General features: G+C 33.8%; 13 non-coding genes across 13 annotated transcripts; 6 read left to right on the top strand and 7 right to left on the bottom strand.

Moving 5' to 3' along the window:
• The first annotated feature begins 371 nt into the window (after nt 1-371).
• On the top strand, nt 372-443 carry TRNAQ-CUG (transfer RNA glutamine (anticodon CUG)). Its single transcript has one exon. It is a non-coding gene; the product is annotated as a tRNA-Gln (tRNA).
• An 825-nt stretch (nt 444-1,268) lies between these two features.
• On the bottom strand, nt 1,269-1,340 carry TRNAQ-UUG (transfer RNA glutamine (anticodon UUG)). Its single transcript has one exon. It is a non-coding gene; the product is annotated as a tRNA-Gln (tRNA).
• A 1,549-nt stretch (nt 1,341-2,889) lies between these two features.
• On the top strand, nt 2,890-2,961 carry TRNAQ-CUG (transfer RNA glutamine (anticodon CUG)). Its single transcript has one exon. It is a non-coding gene; the product is annotated as a tRNA-Gln (tRNA).
• Nucleotides 2,962-3,786: 825 nt separating this feature from the next.
• On the bottom strand, nt 3,787-3,858 carry TRNAQ-UUG (transfer RNA glutamine (anticodon UUG)). Its single transcript has one exon. It is a non-coding gene; the product is annotated as a tRNA-Gln (tRNA).
• A 1,548-nt stretch (nt 3,859-5,406) lies between these two features.
• On the top strand, nt 5,407-5,478 carry TRNAQ-CUG (transfer RNA glutamine (anticodon CUG)). Its single transcript has one exon. It is a non-coding gene; the product is annotated as a tRNA-Gln (tRNA).
• Nucleotides 5,479-6,303: 825 nt separating this feature from the next.
• TRNAQ-UUG (transfer RNA glutamine (anticodon UUG)) lies at nt 6,304-6,375 on the bottom strand. Its single transcript has one exon. It is a non-coding gene; the product is annotated as a tRNA-Gln (tRNA).
• Nucleotides 6,376-8,820: 2,445 nt separating this feature from the next.
• On the bottom strand, nt 8,821-8,892 carry TRNAQ-UUG (transfer RNA glutamine (anticodon UUG)). Its single transcript has one exon. It is a non-coding gene; the product is annotated as a tRNA-Gln (tRNA).
• Nucleotides 8,893-10,440: 1,548 nt separating this feature from the next.
• Nucleotides 10,441-10,512, top strand: TRNAQ-CUG (transfer RNA glutamine (anticodon CUG)). Its single transcript has one exon. It is a non-coding gene; the product is annotated as a tRNA-Gln (tRNA).
• Nucleotides 10,513-11,337: 825 nt separating this feature from the next.
• TRNAQ-UUG (transfer RNA glutamine (anticodon UUG)) lies at nt 11,338-11,409 on the bottom strand. The gene has a single exon. It is a non-coding gene; the product is annotated as a tRNA-Gln (tRNA).
• A 1,548-nt stretch (nt 11,410-12,957) lies between these two features.
• On the top strand, nt 12,958-13,029 carry TRNAQ-CUG (transfer RNA glutamine (anticodon CUG)). The gene has a single exon. It is a non-coding gene; the product is annotated as a tRNA-Gln (tRNA).
• An 825-nt stretch (nt 13,030-13,854) lies between these two features.
• On the bottom strand, nt 13,855-13,926 carry TRNAQ-UUG (transfer RNA glutamine (anticodon UUG)). The gene has a single exon. It is a non-coding gene; the product is annotated as a tRNA-Gln (tRNA).
• Nucleotides 13,927-15,474: 1,548 nt separating this feature from the next.
• Nucleotides 15,475-15,546, top strand: TRNAQ-CUG (transfer RNA glutamine (anticodon CUG)). Its single transcript has one exon. It is a non-coding gene; the product is annotated as a tRNA-Gln (tRNA).
• An 825-nt stretch (nt 15,547-16,371) lies between these two features.
• TRNAQ-UUG (transfer RNA glutamine (anticodon UUG)) lies at nt 16,372-16,443 on the bottom strand. Its single transcript has one exon. It is a non-coding gene; the product is annotated as a tRNA-Gln (tRNA).
• Between the last annotated feature and the right edge of the window lie 340 nt (nt 16,444-16,783).

The following is a 16,783-nucleotide window of genomic DNA, read 5'->3' as shown; positions in this document are numbered from 1 at the left end:
GCTCAAGAGTAATAAAAAAAGTCCCTCCAAGGTTTCAAATCGGATCATTTTAATGCAAAGTCCAAATTGCCAACCATTGCTCTATCGAGCCACCCATGCAGGAGACAGAGACATTGCTTCAGTAGTCTGGAAATGTAGACTGTTTTATTATGCTACAGGCAAAGATGAACATTGTGATATAACTTTTATATTCAGATAAACATTTGAATATTTAACACTTTTATAGAGAATATAGCTGAAAAGAATCAAATCACATTAAATCTCTATCCACTATGACCATTCAAATGCGATATCTTTTTATCAATATAAGAGAAGGACATCACTGATGCGCTCTCTTTTGTCTGAATGGAAAAGGCACTCTTGTGTGAGAGGGTTCCATGGTGTAATGGTTAGCACACTGGACTCTGAATCCAGCGATCCGAGTTCAAATCTCGGTGGGACCTACTACAATTATGAGATTCACTGTTTAACTCATTTTTTAGAATTTGGTCTAGAAAAAACCTAATATCAATGTTTTATACTGATGCGTATGAACGCATAAGTATGTATAGATGCATACATAGCTTTATCCATCTAGATAGCTGTTAGACAATATGAACATATCAATTATTCATAAACATAAATATTGAAGCTGAACCTAGAAACTGTTCTTTCACATCCACATTGTAAACATGAGTTTATTTTCCTTTCTCATCTATATGGCCAGTAATGAGATAGTTCATTTTTGCTGATTTCTTAGCTGACAACATGCTGGACTTACACAGTGCATTTCATTGTGAATTTCTTTGAAAGTGAATTTCAGATTCACACCTTTGACATGTCTTTCAAAAGATTCAACTTTATTGGTTGTGGATTTACTGTTGAAAATCAGTGTGTAAAATCTTTGTACGTCTGAATTTCAAGATTATTATTCAAACTGCACATCTTCGGTCCCCGTAATACAAAGTTTGACTCCTCAAGTTTTGTTTTAATGAATGCTTTGCAATTAAAAAGTTCCTTGTTCCCCTTATCAATAACAGTAAGATTTTAAAAAGTAATGTCGTGCATCAGGCCCCTGTGATGAGTTTGAGAAACCAGAGTGAGTTTGTAAAATCTCTCATTAGTTTGAGCCATTTAGTTTCCAGGTATTGTAAAAATTCTATTATTTGCTCACATCTAGTAAACTTTTAGAGTATAATCAATAAATTAATTTTTCACCCTACCGGTATTAGATATGTGATATTAATGAATACACTTGAAAGAAAATGATTTGGTCAAGAGTCATAAAATGGTCCCACCGAGATTTGAACTCGGATCATTGGATTCAAAGTCCAAAGTGCTAACCATTACACCATGGAACCTCCCATGTGAAAGGAGTGCAAACTGCTGCAGCAATGTGGAAATGTCAAAGTTTTTAATATTCTACTGTCAAAGAGAAACTGAATTGGATTGCTTTCCTATTCTGGTAAACTTTTGCATATTGAACTATGTTGGGGAAGGATGTTGCCCAAAAGACTCAAATAACGTTATAACTCTGTTGAACAGTGGTTTTTATGTGAGATAATATTTTTCAATGAAAGATAAGTTGCCCCCTGAGGCAAATCTCTTCTGTCAAAATGGAAAGCTCACCCTGGTACGGGAGGGTGGATGGTGTCGTGGTTAGCACTCTGGACTCTGAAAACAGGGATCTGAGTACAAATTTCAGTGGGACTTATCTGAACATTACAATTTTCTTTTCCATTCAGTTCTTAAAAGTTTTATTTGGAACAACATCACATTTACTTATAAACATGTAAAAATCAACCTGTACATATGTATCTCTGTATATATAGCTATATGTCTCTGTATATTTATAGGAACATATAAACATATAGATTATAAAAATAAATATAATTAGTGGAGGTGAAAATCATGAACAGTTGTTGCCTCTCAGCATTTGAAACATGAGTTTCTACTTCTTTCTCTTTTATATGTCCTGAAATTGAGATAGTCACTTTTTACTCATTATTGATCCAACAATACAGTTGATGTATACAAAGCATATCATATGATTTGTGAATGAAGTTCAAAAATGAGAATTTGATCAGTACCTGTCATGCCTCCGACCAAAAGCTTATATTTTACTATTGGAGATCAACTGTTGTAAATCAGCATGAAAAACATTTTCTTTTCACGATTTCCATACTAATATAAAACAACATTTTTACTAGCTGAATGAGATCATCATTTGGGTTCCTCTATGTCTGATTGAAGAAAACTTCTCATTCAAAATGTGCTATTTTCGCCTTATCAATAGCGGGAAAGATTAAAAAAGTGATGCTGTGAATCACCCGTCTGAAATGCGTTTGAGAAAATCAGGATATGATTTTATAATGGCTAACTACTTTGTGAAGAAATTTGATGTCAAAGTATTGTAAAGTTTGTATTGATGTAACTTGTTCAAGCTGATGGACATTTTGAAAGCATTCAATAATTGACTCTTTCAACCTACTGGTGTTGGATTTGAGCTATCAATGAACAAAGATGAAGAAATGGAAAAGCTCAAGAGTAATAAAAAAAGTCCCTCCAAGGTTTCAAATCGGATCATTTTAATGCAAAGTCCAAATTGCCAACCATTGCTCTATCGAGCCACCCATGCAGGAGACAGAGACATTGCTTCAGTAGTCTGGAAATGTAGACTGTTTTATTATGCTACAGGCAAAGATGAACATTGTGATATAACTTTTATATTCAGATAAACATTTGAATATTTAACACTTTTATAGAGAATATAGCTGAAAAGAATCAAATCACATTAAATCTCTATCCACTATGACCATTCAAATGCGATATCTTTTTATCAATATAAGAGAAGGACATCACTGATGCGCTCTCTTTTGTCTGAATGGAAAAGGCACTCTTGTGTGAGAGGGTTCCATGGTGTAATGGTTAGCACACTGGACTCTGAATCCAGCGATCCGAGTTCAAATCTCGGTGGGACCTACTACAATTATGAGATTCACTGTTTAACTCATTTTTTAGAATTTGGTCTAGAAAAAACCTAATATCAATGTTTTATACTGATGCGTATGAACGCATAAGTATGTATAGATGCATACATAGCTTTATCCATCTAGATAGCTGTTAGACAATATGAACATATCAATTATTCATAAACATAAATATTGAAGCTGAACCTAGAAACTGTTCTTTCACATCCACATTGTAAACATGAGTTTATTTTCCTTTCTCATCTATATGGCCAGTAATGAGATAGTTCATTTTTGCTGATTTCTTAGCTGACAACATGCTGGACTTACACAGTGCATTTCATTGTGAATTTCTTTGAAAGTGAATTTCAGATTCACACCTTTGACATGTCTTTCAAAAGATTCAACTTTATTGGTTGTGGATTTACTGTTGAAAATCAGTGTGTAAAATCTTTGTACGTCTGAATTTCAAGATTATTATTCAAACTGCACATCTTCGGTCCCCGTAATACAAAGTTTGACTCCTCAAGTTTTGTTTTAATGAATGCTTTGCAATTAAAAAGTTCCTTGTTCCCCTTATCAATAACAGTAAGATTTTAAAAAGTAATGTCGTGCATCAGGCCCCTGTGATGAGTTTGAGAAACCAGAGTGAGTTTGTAAAATCTCTCATTAGTTTGAGCCATTTAGTTTCCAGGTATTGTAAAAATTCTATTATTTGCTCACATCTAGTAAACTTTTAGAGTATAATCAATAAATTAATTTTTCACCCTACCGGTATTAGATATGTGATATTAATGAATACACTTGAAAGAAAATGATTTGGTCAAGAGTCATAAAATGGTCCCACCGAGATTTGAACTCGGATCATTGGATTCAAAGTCCAAAGTGCTAACCATTACACCATGGAACCTCCCATGTGAAAGGAGTGCAAACTGCTGCAGCAATGTGGAAATGTCAACGTTTTTAATATTCTACTGTCAAAGAGAAACTGAATTGGATTGCTTTCCTATTCTGGTAAACTTTTGCATATTGAACTATGTTGGGGAAGGATGTTGCCCAAAAGACTCAAATAACGTTATAACTCTGTTGAACAGTGGTTTTTATGTGAGATAATATTTTTCAATGAAAGATAAGTTGCCCCCTGAGGCAAATCTCTTCTGTCAAAATGGAAAGCTCACCCTGGTACAGGAGGGTGGATGGTGTCGTGGTTAGCACTCTGGACTCTGAAAACAGGGATCTGAGTACAAATTTCAGTGGGACTTATCTGAACATTACAATTTTCTTTTCCATTCAGTTCTTAAAAGTTTTATTTGGAACAACATCACATTTACTTATAAACATGTAAAAATCAACCTGTACATATGTATCTCTGTATATATAGCTATATGTCTCTGTATATTTATAGGAACATATAAACATATAGATTATAAAAATAAATATAATTAGTGGAGGTGAAAATCATGAACAGTTGTTGCCTCTCAGCATTTGAAACATGAGTTTCTACTTCTTTCTCTTTTATATGTCCTGAAATTGAGATAGTCACTTTTTACTCATTATTGATCCAACAATACAGTTGATGTATACAAAGCATATCATATGATTTGTGAATGAAGTTCAAAAATGAGAATTTGATCAGTACCTGTCATGCCTCCGACCAAAAGCTTATATTTTACTATTGGAGATCAACTGTTGTAAATCAGCATGAAAAACATTTTCTTTTCACGATTTCCATACTAATATAAAACAACATTTTTACTAGCTGAATGAGATCATCATTTGGGATCCTCTATGTCTGATTGAAGAAAACTTCTCATTCAAAATGTGCTATTTTCGCCTTATCAATAGCGGGAAAGATTAAAAAAGTGATGCTGTGAATCACCCGTCTGAAATGCGTTTGAGAAAATCAGGATATGATTTTATAATGGCTAACTACTTTGTGAAGAAATTTGATGTCAAAGTATTGTAAAGTTTGTATTGATGTAACTTGTTCAAGCTGATGGACATTTTGAAAGCATTCAATAATTGACTCTTTCAACCTACTGGTGTTGGATTTGAGCTATCAATGAACAAAGATGAAGAAATGGAAAAGCTCAAGAGTAATAAAAAAAGTCCCTCCAAGGTTTCAAATCGGATCATTGGATGCAAAGTCCAAATTGCCAACCATTGCTCTATCGAGCCACCCATGCAGGAGACAGAGACATTGCTTCAGTAGTCTGGAAATGTAGACTGTTTTATTATGCTACAGGCAAAGATGAACATTGTGATATAACTTTTATATTCAGATAAACATTTGAATATTTAACACTTTTATAGAGAATATAGCTGAAAAGAATCAAATCACATTAAATCTCTATCCACTATGACCATTCAAATGCGATATCTTTTTATCAATATAAGAGAAGGACATCACTGATGCGCTCTCTTTTGTCTCAATGGAAAAGGCACTCTTGTGTGAGAGGGTTCCATGGTGTAATGGTTAGCACACTGGACTCTGAATCCAGCGATCCGAGTTCAAATCTCGGTGGGACCTACTACAATTATGAGATTCACTGTTTAACTCATTTTTTAGAATTTGGTCTAGAAAAAACCTAATATCAATGTTTTATACTGATGCGTATGAACGCATAAGTATGTATAGATGCATACATAGCTTTATCCATCTAGATAGCTGTTAGACAATATGAACATATCAATTATTCATAAACATAAATATTGAAGCTGAACCTAGAAACTGTTCTTTCACATCCACATTGTAAACATGAGTTTATTTTCCTTTCTCATCTATATGGCCAGTAATGAGATAGTTCATTTTTGCTGATTTCTTAGCTGACAACATGCTGGACTTACACAGTGCATTTCATTGTGAATTTCTTTGAAAGTGAATTTCAGATTCACACCTTTGACATGTCTTTCAAAAGATTCAACTTTATTGGTTGTGGATTTACTGTTGAAAATCAGTGTGTAAAATCTTTGTACGTCTGAATTTCAAGATTATTATTCAAACTGCACATCTTCGGTCCCCGTAATACAAAGTTTGACTCCTCAAGTTTTGTTTTAATGAATGCTTTGCAATTAAAAAGTTCCTTGTTCCCCTTATCAATAACATTAAGATTTTAAAAAGTAATGTCGTGCATCAGGCCCCTGTGATGAGTTTGAGAAACCAGAGTGAGTTTGTAAAATCTCTCATTAGTTTGAGCCATTTAGTTTCCAGGTATTGTAAAAATTCTATTATTTGCTCACATCTAGTAAACTTTTAGAGTATAATCAATAAATTAATTTTTCACCCTACCGGTATTAGATATGTGATATTAATGAATACACTTGAAAGAAAATGATTTGGTCAAGAGTCATAAAATGGTCCCACCGAGATTTGAACTCGGATCATTGGATTCAAAGTCCAAAGTGCTAACCATTACACCATGGAACCTCCCATGTGAAAGGAGTGCAAACTGCTGCAGCAATGTGGAAATGTCAACGTTTTTAATATTCTACTGTCAAAGAGAAACTGAATTGGATTGCTTTCCTATTCTGGTAAACTTTTGCATATTGAACTATGTTGGGGAAGGATGTTGCCCAAAAGACTCAAATAACGTTATAACTCTGTTGAACAGTGGTTTTTATGTGAGATAATATTTTTCAATGAAAGATAAGTTGCCCCCTGAGGCAAATCTCTTCTGTCAAAATGGAAAGCTCACCCTGGTACAGGAGGGTGGATGGTGTCGTGGTTAGCACTCTGGACTCTGAAAACAGGGATCTGAGTACAAATTTCAGTGGGACTTATCTGAACATTACAATTTTCTTTTCCATTCAGTTCTTAAAAGTTTTATTTGGAACAACATCACATTTACTTATAAACATGTAAAAATCAACCTGTACATATGTATCTCTGTATATATAGCTATATGTCTCTGTATATTTATAGGAACATATAAACATATAGATTATAAAAATAAATATAATTAGTGGAGGTGAAAATCATGAACAGTTGTTGCCTCTCAGCATTTGAAACATGAGTTTCTACTTCTTTCTCTTTTATATGTCCTGAAATTGAGATAGTCACTTTTTACTCATTATTGATCCAACAATACAGTTGATGTATACAAAGCATATCATATGATTTGTGAATGAAGTTCAAAAATGAGAATTTGATCAGTACCTGTCATGCCTCCGACCAAAAGCTTATATTTTACTATTGGAGATCAACTGTTGTAAATCAGCATGAAAAACATTTTCTTTTCACGATTTCCATACTAATATAAAACAACATTTTTACTAGCTGAATGAGATCATCATTTGGGTTCCTCTATGTCTGATTGAAGAAAACTTCTCATTCAAAATGTGCTATTTTCGCCTTATCAATAGCGGGAAAGATTAAAAAAGTGATGCTGTGAATCACCCGTCTGAAATGCGTTTGAGAAAATCAGGATATGATTTTATAATGGCTAACTACTTTGTGAAGAAATTTGATGTCAAAGTATTGTAAAGTTTGTATTGATGTAACTTGTTCAAGCTGATGGACATTTTGAAAGCATTCAATAATTGACTCTTTCAACCTACTGGTGTTGGATTTGAGCTATCAATGAACAAAGATGAAGAAATGGAAAAGCTCAAGAGTAATAAAAAAAGTCCCTCCAAGGTTTCAAATCGGATCATTCGATGCAAAGTCCAAATTGCCAACCATTGCTCTATCGAGCCACCCATGCAGGAGACAGAGACATTGCTTCAGTAGTCTGGAAATGTAGACTGTTTTATTATGCTACAGGCAAAGATGAACATTGTGATATAACTTTTATATTCAGATAAACATTTGAATATTTAACACTTTTATAGAGAATATAGCTGAAAAGAATCAAATCACATTAAATCTCTATCCACTATGACCATTCAAATGCGATATCTTTTTATCAATATAAGAGAAGGACATCACTGATGCGCTCTCTTTTGTCTCAATGGAAAAGGCACTCCTGTGTGAGAGGGTTCCATGGTGTAATGGTTAGTACACTGGACTCTGAATCCAGCGATCCGAGTTCAAATCTCGGTGGGACCTACTACAATTATGAGATTCACTGTTTAACTCATTTTTTAGAATTTGGTCTAGAAAAAACCTAATATCAATGTTTTATACTGATGCGTATGAACGCATAAGTATGTATAGATGCATACATAGCTTTATCCATCTAGATAGCTGTTAGACAATATGAACATATCAATTATTCATAAACATAAATATTGAAGCTGAACCTAGAAACTGTTCTTTCACATCCACATTGTAAACATGAGTTTATTTTCCTTTCTCATCTATATGGCCAGTAATGAGATAGTTCATTTTTGCTGATTTCTTAGCTGACAACATGCTGGACTTACACAGTGCATTTCATTGTGAATTTCTTTGAAAGTGAATTTCAGATTCACACCTTTGACATGTCTTTCAAAAGATTCAACTTTATTGGTTGTGGATTTACTGTTGAAAATCAGTGTGTAAAATCTTTGTACGTCTGAATTTCAAGATTATTATTCAAACTGCACATCTTCGGTCCCCGTAATACAAAGTTTGACTCCTCAAGTTTTGTTTTAATGAATGCTTTGCAATTAAAAAGTTCCTTGTTCCCCTTATCAATAACAGTAAGATTTTAAAAAGTAATGTCGTGCATCAGGCCCCTGTGATGAGTTTGAGAAACCAGAGTGAGTTTGTAAAATCTCTCATTAGTTTGAGCCATTTAGTTTCCAGGTATTGTAAAAATTCTATTATTTGCTCACATCTAGTAAACTTTTAGAGTATAATCAATAAATTAATTTTTCACCCTACCGGTATTAGATATGTGATATTAATGAATACACTTGAAAGAAAATGATTTGGTCAAGAGTCATAAAATGGTCCCACCGAGATTTGAACTCGGATCATTGGATTCAAAGTCCAAAGTGCTAACCATTACACCATGGAACCTCCCATGTGAAAGGAGTGCAAACTGCTGCAGCAATGTGGAAATGTCAACGTTTTTAATATTCTACTGTCAAAGAGAAACTGAATTGGATTGCTTTCCTATTCTGGTAAACTTTTGCATATTGAACTATGTTGGGGAAGGATGTTGCCCAAAAGACTCAAATAACGTTATAACTCTGTTGAACAGTGGTTTTTATGTGAGATAATATTTTTCAATGAAAGATAAGTTGCCCCCTGAGGCAAATCTCTTCTGTCAAAATGGAAAGCTCACCCTGGTACAGGAGGGTGGATGGTGTCGTGGTTAGCACTCTGGACTCTGAAAACAGGGATCTGAGTACAAATTTCAGTGGGACTTATCTGAACATTACAATTTTCTTTTCCATTCAGTTCTTAAAAGTTTTATTTGGAACAACATCACATTTACTTATAAACATGTAAAAATCAACCTGTACATATGTATCTCTGTATATATAGCTATATGTCTCTGTATATTTATAGGAACATATAAACATATAGATTATAAAAATAAATATAATTAGTGGAGGTGAAAATCATGAACAGTTGTTGCCTCTCAGCATTTGAAACATGAGTTTCTACTTCTTTCTCTTTTATATGTCCTGAAATTGAGATAGTCACTTTTTACTCATTATTGATCCAACAATACAGTTGATGTATACAAAGCATATCATATGATTTGTGAATGAAGTTCAAAAATGAGAATTTGATCAGTACCTGTCATGCCTCCGACCAAAAGCTTATATTTTACTATTGGAGATCAACTGTTGTAAATCAGCATGAAAAACATTTTCTTTTCACGATTTCCATACTAATATAAAACAACATTTTTACTAGCTGAATGAGATCATCATTTGGGTTCCTCTATGTCTGATTGAAGAAAACTTCTCATTCAAAATGTGCTATTTTCGCCTTATCAATAGCGGGAAAGATTAAAAAAGTGATGCTGTGAATCACCCGTCTGAAATGTGTTTGAGAAAATCAGGATATGATTTTATAATGGCTAACTACTTTGTGAAGAAATTTGACGTCAAATTATTGTAAAGTTTGTATTGATGTAACTTGTTCAAGCTGATGGACATTTTGAAAGCATTTAATAATTGACTCTTTCAACCTACTGGTGTTGGATTTGAGCTATCAATGAACAAAGATGAAGAAATGGAAAAGCTCAAGAGTAATAAAAAAAGTCCCTCCAAGGTTTCAAATCGGATCATTGGATGCAAAGTCCAAATTGCCAACCATTGCTCTATCGAGCCACCCATGCAGGAGACAGAGACATTGCTTCAGTAGTCTGGAAATGTAGACTGTTTTATTATGCTACAGGCAAAGATGAACATTGTGATATAACTTTTATATTCAGATAAACATTTGAATATTTAACACTTTTATAGAGAATATAGCTGAAAAGAATCAAATCACATTAAATCTCTATCCACTATGACCATTCAAATGAGATATCTTTTTATCAATATAAGAGAAGGACATCACTGATGCGCTCTCTTTTGTCTCAATGGAAAAGGCACTCTTGTGTGAGAGGGTTCCATGGTGTAATGGTTAGCACACTGGACTCTGAATCCAGCGATCCGAGTTCAAATCTCGGTGGGACCTACTACAATTATGAGATTCACTGTTTAACTCATTTTTTAGAATTTGGTCTAGAAAAAACCTAATATCAATGTTTTATACTGATGCGTATGAACGCATAAGTATGTATAGATGCAAACATAGCTTTATCCATCTAGATAGCTGTTAGACAATATGAACATATCAATTATTCATAAACATAAATATTGAAGCTGAACCTAGAAACTGTTCTTTCACATCCACATTGTAAACATGAGTTTATTTTCCTTTCTCATCTATATGGCCAGTAATGAGATAGTTCATTTTTGCTGATTTCTTAGCTGACAACATGCTGGACTTACACAGTGCATTTCATTGTGAATTTCTTTGAAAGTGAATTTCAGATTCACACCTTTGACATGTCTTTCAAAAGATTCAACTTTATTGGTTGTGGATTTACTGTTGAAAATCAGTGTGTAAAATCTTTGTACGTCTGAATTTCAAGATTATTATTCAAACTGCACATCTTCGGTCCCCGTAATACAAAGTTTGACTCCTCAAGTTTTGTTTTAATGAATGCTTTGCAATTAAAAAGTTCCTTGTTCCCCTTATCAATAACAGTAAGATTTTAAAAAGTAATGTCGTGCATCAGGCCCCTGTGATGAGTTTGAGAAACCAGAGTGAGTTTGTAAAATCTCTCATTATTTTGAGCCATTTAGTTTCCAGGTATTGTAAAAATTCTATTATTTGCTCACATCTAGTAAACTTTTAGAGTATAATCAATACATTAATTTTTCACCCTACCGGTATTAGATATGTGATATTAATGAATACACTTGAAAGAAAATGATTTGGTCAAGAGTCATAAAATGGTCCCACCGAGATTTGAACTCGGATCATTGGATTCAAAGTCCAAAGTGCTAACCATTACACCATGGAACCTCCCATGTGAAAGGAGTGCAAACTGCTGCAGCAATGTGGAAATGTCAAAGTTTTTAATATTCTACTGTCAAAGAGAAACTGAATTGGATTGCTTTCCTATTCTGGTAAACTTTTGCATATTGAACTATGTTGGGGAAGGATGTTGCCCAAAAGACTCAAATAACGTTATAACTCTGTTGAACAGTGGTTTTTATGTGAGATAATATTTTTCAATGAAAGATAAGTTGCCCCCTGAGGCAAATCTCTTCTGTCAAAATGGAAAGCTCACCCTGGTACGGGAGGGTGGATGGTGTCGTGGTTAGCACTCTGGACTCTGAAAACAGGGATCTGAGTACAAATTTCAGTGGGACTTATCTGAACATTACAATTTTCTTTTCCATTCAGTTCTTAAAAGTTTTATTTGGAACAACATCACATTTACTTATAAACATGTAAAAATCAACCTGTACATATGTATCTCTGTATATATAGCTATATGTCTCTGTATATTTATAGGAACATATAAACATATAGATTATAAAAATAAATATAATTAGTGGAGGTGAAAATCATGAACAGTTGTTGCCTCTCAGCATTTGAAACATGAGTTTCTACTTCTTTCTCTTTTATATGTCCTGAAATTGAGATAGTCACTTTTTACTCATTATTGATCCAACAATACAGTTGATGTATACAAAGCATATCATATGATTTGTGAATGAAGTTCAAAAATGAGAATTTGATCAGTACCTGTCATGCCTCCGACCAAAAGCTTATATTTTACTATTGGAGATCAACTGTTGTAAATCAGCATGAAAAACATTTTCTTTTCACGATTTCCATACTAATATAAAACAACATTTTTACTAGCTGAATGAGATCATCATTTGGGTTCCTCTATGTCTGATTGAAGAAAACTTCTCATTCAAAATGTGCTATTTTCGCCTTATCAATAGCGGGAAAGATTAAAAAAGTGATGCTGTGAATCACCCGTCTGAAATGTGTTTGAGAAAATCAGGATATGATTTTATAATGGCTAACTACTTTGTGAAGAAATTTGACGTCAAATTATTGTAAAGTTTGTATTGATGTAACTTGTTCAAGCTGATGGACATTTTGAAAGCATTTAATAATTGACTCTTTCAACCTACTGGTGTTGGATTTGAGCTATCAATGAACAAAGATGAAGAAATGGAAAAGCTCAAGAGTAATAAAAAAAGTCCCTCCAAGGTTTCAAATCGGATCATTGGATGCAAAGTCCAAATTGCCAACCATTGCTCTATCGAGCCACCCATGCAGGAGACAGAGACATTGCTTCAGTAGTCTGGAAATGTAGACTGTTTTATTATGCTACAGGCAAAGATGAACATTGTGATATAACTTTTATATTCAGATAAACATTTGAATATTTAACACTTTTATAGAGAATATAGCTGAAAAGAATCAAATCACATTAAATCTCTATCCACTATGACCATTCAAATGAGATATCTTTTTATCAATATAAGAGAAGGACATCACTGATGCGCTCTCTTTTGTCTCAATGGAAAAGGCACTCTTGTGTGAGAGGGTTCCATGGTGTAATGGTTAGCACACTGGACTCTGAATCCAGCGATCCGAGTTCAAATCTCGGTGGGACCTACTACAATTATGAGATTCACTGTTTAACTCATTTTTTAGAATTTGGTCTAGAAAAAACCTAATATCAATGTTTTATACTGATGCGTATGAACGCATAAGTATGTATAGATGCAAACATAGCTTTATCCATCTAGATAGCTGTTAGACAATATGAACATATCAATTATTCATAAACATAAATATTGAAGCTGAACCTAGAAACTGTTCTTTCACATCCACATTGTAAACATGAGTTTATTTTCCTTTCTCATCTATATGGCCAGTAATGAGATAGTTCATTTTTGCTGATTTCTTAGCTGACAACATGCTGGACTTACACAGTGCATTTCATTGTGAATTTCTTTGAAAGTGAATTTCAGATTCACACCTTTGACATGTCTTTCAAAAGATTCAACTTTATTGGTTGTGGATTTACTGTTGAAAATCAGTGTGTAAAATCTTTGTACGTCTGAATTTCAAGATTATTATTCAAACTGCACATCTTCGGTCCCCGTAATACAAAGTTTGACTCCTCAAGTTTTGTTTTAATGAATGCTTTGCAATTAAAAAGTTCCTTGTTCCCCTTATCAATAACAGTAAGATTTTAAAAAGTAATGTCGTGCATCAGGCCCCTGTGATGAGTTTGAGAAACCAGAGTGAGTTTGTAAAATCTCTCATTATTTTGAGCCATTTAGTTTCCAGGTATTGTAAAAATTCTATTATTTGCTCACATCTAGTAAACTTTTAGAGTATAATCAATACATTAATTTTTCACCCTACCGGTATTAGATATGTGATATTAATGAATACACTTGAAAGAAAATGATTTGGTCAAGAGTCATAAAATGGTCCCACCGAGATTTGAACTCGGATCATTGGATTCAAAGTCCAAAGTGCTAACCATTACACCATGGAACCTCCCATGTGAAAGGAGTGCAAACTGCTGCAGCAATGTGGAAATGTCAAAGTTTTTAATATTCTACTGTCAAAGAGAAACTGAATTGGATTGCTTTCCTATTCTGGTAAACTTTTGCATATTGAACTATGTTGGGGAAGGATGTTGCCCAAAAGACTCAAATAACGTTATAACTCTGTTGAACAGTGGTTTTTATGTGAGATAATATTTTTCAATGAAAGATAAGTTGCCCCCTGAGGCAAATCTCTTCTGTCAAAATGGAAAGCTCACCCTGGTACGGGAGGGTGGATGGTGTCGTGGTTAGCACTCTGGACTCTGAAAACAGGGATCTGAGTACAAATTTCAGTGGGACTTATCTGAACATTACAATTTTCTTTTCCATTCAGTTCTTAAAAGTTTTATTTGGAACAACATCACATTTACTTATAAACATGTAAAAATCAACCTGTACATATGTATCTCTGTATATATAGCTATATGTCTCTGTATATTTATAGGAACATATAAACATATAGATTATAAAAATAAATATAATTAGTGGAGGTGAAAATCATGAACAGTTGTTGCCTCTCAGCATTTGAAACATGAGTTTCTACTTCTTTCTCTTTTATATGTCCTGAAATTGAGATAGTCACTTTTTACTCATTATTGATCCAACAATACAGTTGATGTATACAAAGCATATCATATGATTTGTGAATGAAGTTCAAAAATGAGAATTTGATCAGTACCTGTCATGCCTCCGACCAAAAGCTTATATTTTACTATTGGAGATCAACTGTTGTAAATCAGCATGAAAAACATTTTCTTTTCACGATTTCCATACTAATATAAAACAACATTTTTACTAGCTGAATGAGATCATCATTTGGGTTCCTCTATGTCTGATTGAAGAAAACTTCTCATTCAAAATGTGCTATTTTCGCCTTATCAATAGCGGGAAAGATTAAAAAAGTGATGCTGTGAATCACCCGTCTGAAATGTGTTTGAGAAAATCAGGATATGATTTTATAATGGCTAACTACTTTGTGAAGAAATTTGACGTCAAATTATTGTAAAGTTTGTATTGATGTAACTTGTTCAAGCTGATGGACATTTTGAAAGCATTTAATAATTGACTCTTTCAACCTACTGGTGTTGGATTTGAGCTATCAATGAACAAAGATGAAGAAATGGAAAAGCTCAAGAGTAATAAAAAAAGTCCCTCCAAGGTTTCAAATCGGATCATTGGATGCAAAGTCCAAATTGCCAACCATTGCTCTATCGAGCCACCCATGCAGGAGACAGAGACATTGCTTCAGTAGTCTGGAAATGTAGACTGTTTTATTATGCTACAGGCAAAGATGAACATTGTGATATAACTTTTATATTCAGATAAACATTTGAATATTTAACACTTTTATAGAGAATATAGCTGAAAAGAATCAAATCACATTAAATCTCTATCCACTATGACCATTCAAATGAGATATCTTTTTATCAATATAAGAGAAGGACATCACTGATGCGCTCTCTTTTGTCTCAATGGAAAAGGCACTCTTGTGTGAGAGGGTTCCATGGTGTAATGGTTAGCACACTGGACTCTGAATCCAGCGATCCGAGTTCAAATCTCGGTGGGACCTACTACAATTATGAGATTCACTGTTTAACTCATTTTTTAGAATTTGGTCTAGAAAAAACCTAATATCAATGTTTTATACTGATGCGTATGAACGCATAAGTATGTATAGATGCAAACATAGCTTTATCCATCTAGATAGCTGTTAGACAATATGAACATATCAATTATTCATAAACATAAATATTGAAGCTGAACCTAGAAACTGTTCTTTCACATCCACATTGTAAACATGAGTTTATTTTCCTTTCTCATCTATATGGCCAGTAATGAGATAGTTCATTTTTGCTGATTTCTTAGCTGACAACATGCTGGACTTACACAGTGCATTTCATTGTGAATTTCTTTGAAAGTGAATTTCAGATTCACACCTTTGACATGTCTTTCAAAAGATTCAACTTTATTGGTTGTGGATTTACTGTTGAAAATCAGTGTGTAAAATCTTTGTACGTCTGAATTTCAAGATTATTATTCAAACTGCACATCTTCGGTCCCCGTAATACAAAGTTTGACTCCTCAAGTTTTGTTTTAATGAATGCTTTGCAATTAAAAAGTTCCTTGTTCCCCTTATCAATAACAGTAAGATTTTAAAAAGTAATGTCGTGCATCAGGCCGCTGTGATGAGTTTGAGAAACCAGAGTGAGTTTGTAAAATCTCTCATTATTTTGAGCCATTTAGTTTCCAGGTATTGTAAAAATTCTATTATTTGCTCACATCTAGTAAACTTTTAGAGTATAATCAATACATTAATTTTTCACCCTACCGGTATTAGATATGTGATATTAATGAATACACTTGAAAGAAAATGATTTGGTCAAGAGTCATAAAATGGTCCCACCGAGATTTGAACTCGGATCATTGGATTCAAAGTCCAAAGTGCTAACCATTACACCATGGAACCTCCCATGTGAAAGGAGTGCAAACTGCTGCAGCAATGTGGAAATGTCAAAGTTTTTAATATTCTACTGTCAAAGAGAAACTGAATTGGATTGCTTTCCTATTCTGGTAAACTTTTGCATATTGAACTATGTTGGGGAAGGATGTTGCCCAAAAGACTCAAATAACGTTATAACTCTGTTGAACAGTGGTTTTTATGTGAGATAATATTTTTCAATGAAAGATAAGTTGCCCCCTGAGGCAAATCTCTTCTGTCAAAATGGAAAGCTCACCCTGGTACGGGAGGGTGGATGGTGTCGTGGTTAGCACTCTGGACTCTGAAAACAGGGATCTGAGTACAAATT

The sequence above is a fragment of the Triturus cristatus genome, chromosome 5_2, assembly GCF_964204655.1.
Source record: "Triturus cristatus chromosome 5_2, aTriCri1.1, whole genome shotgun sequence".
Taxonomy (NCBI): Eukaryota; Metazoa; Chordata; class Amphibia; order Caudata; family Salamandridae; genus Triturus; species Triturus cristatus.
Note: the sequence above shows the minus strand (reverse complement) of the source record. Positions and strands in the feature narration are given on the sequence as shown.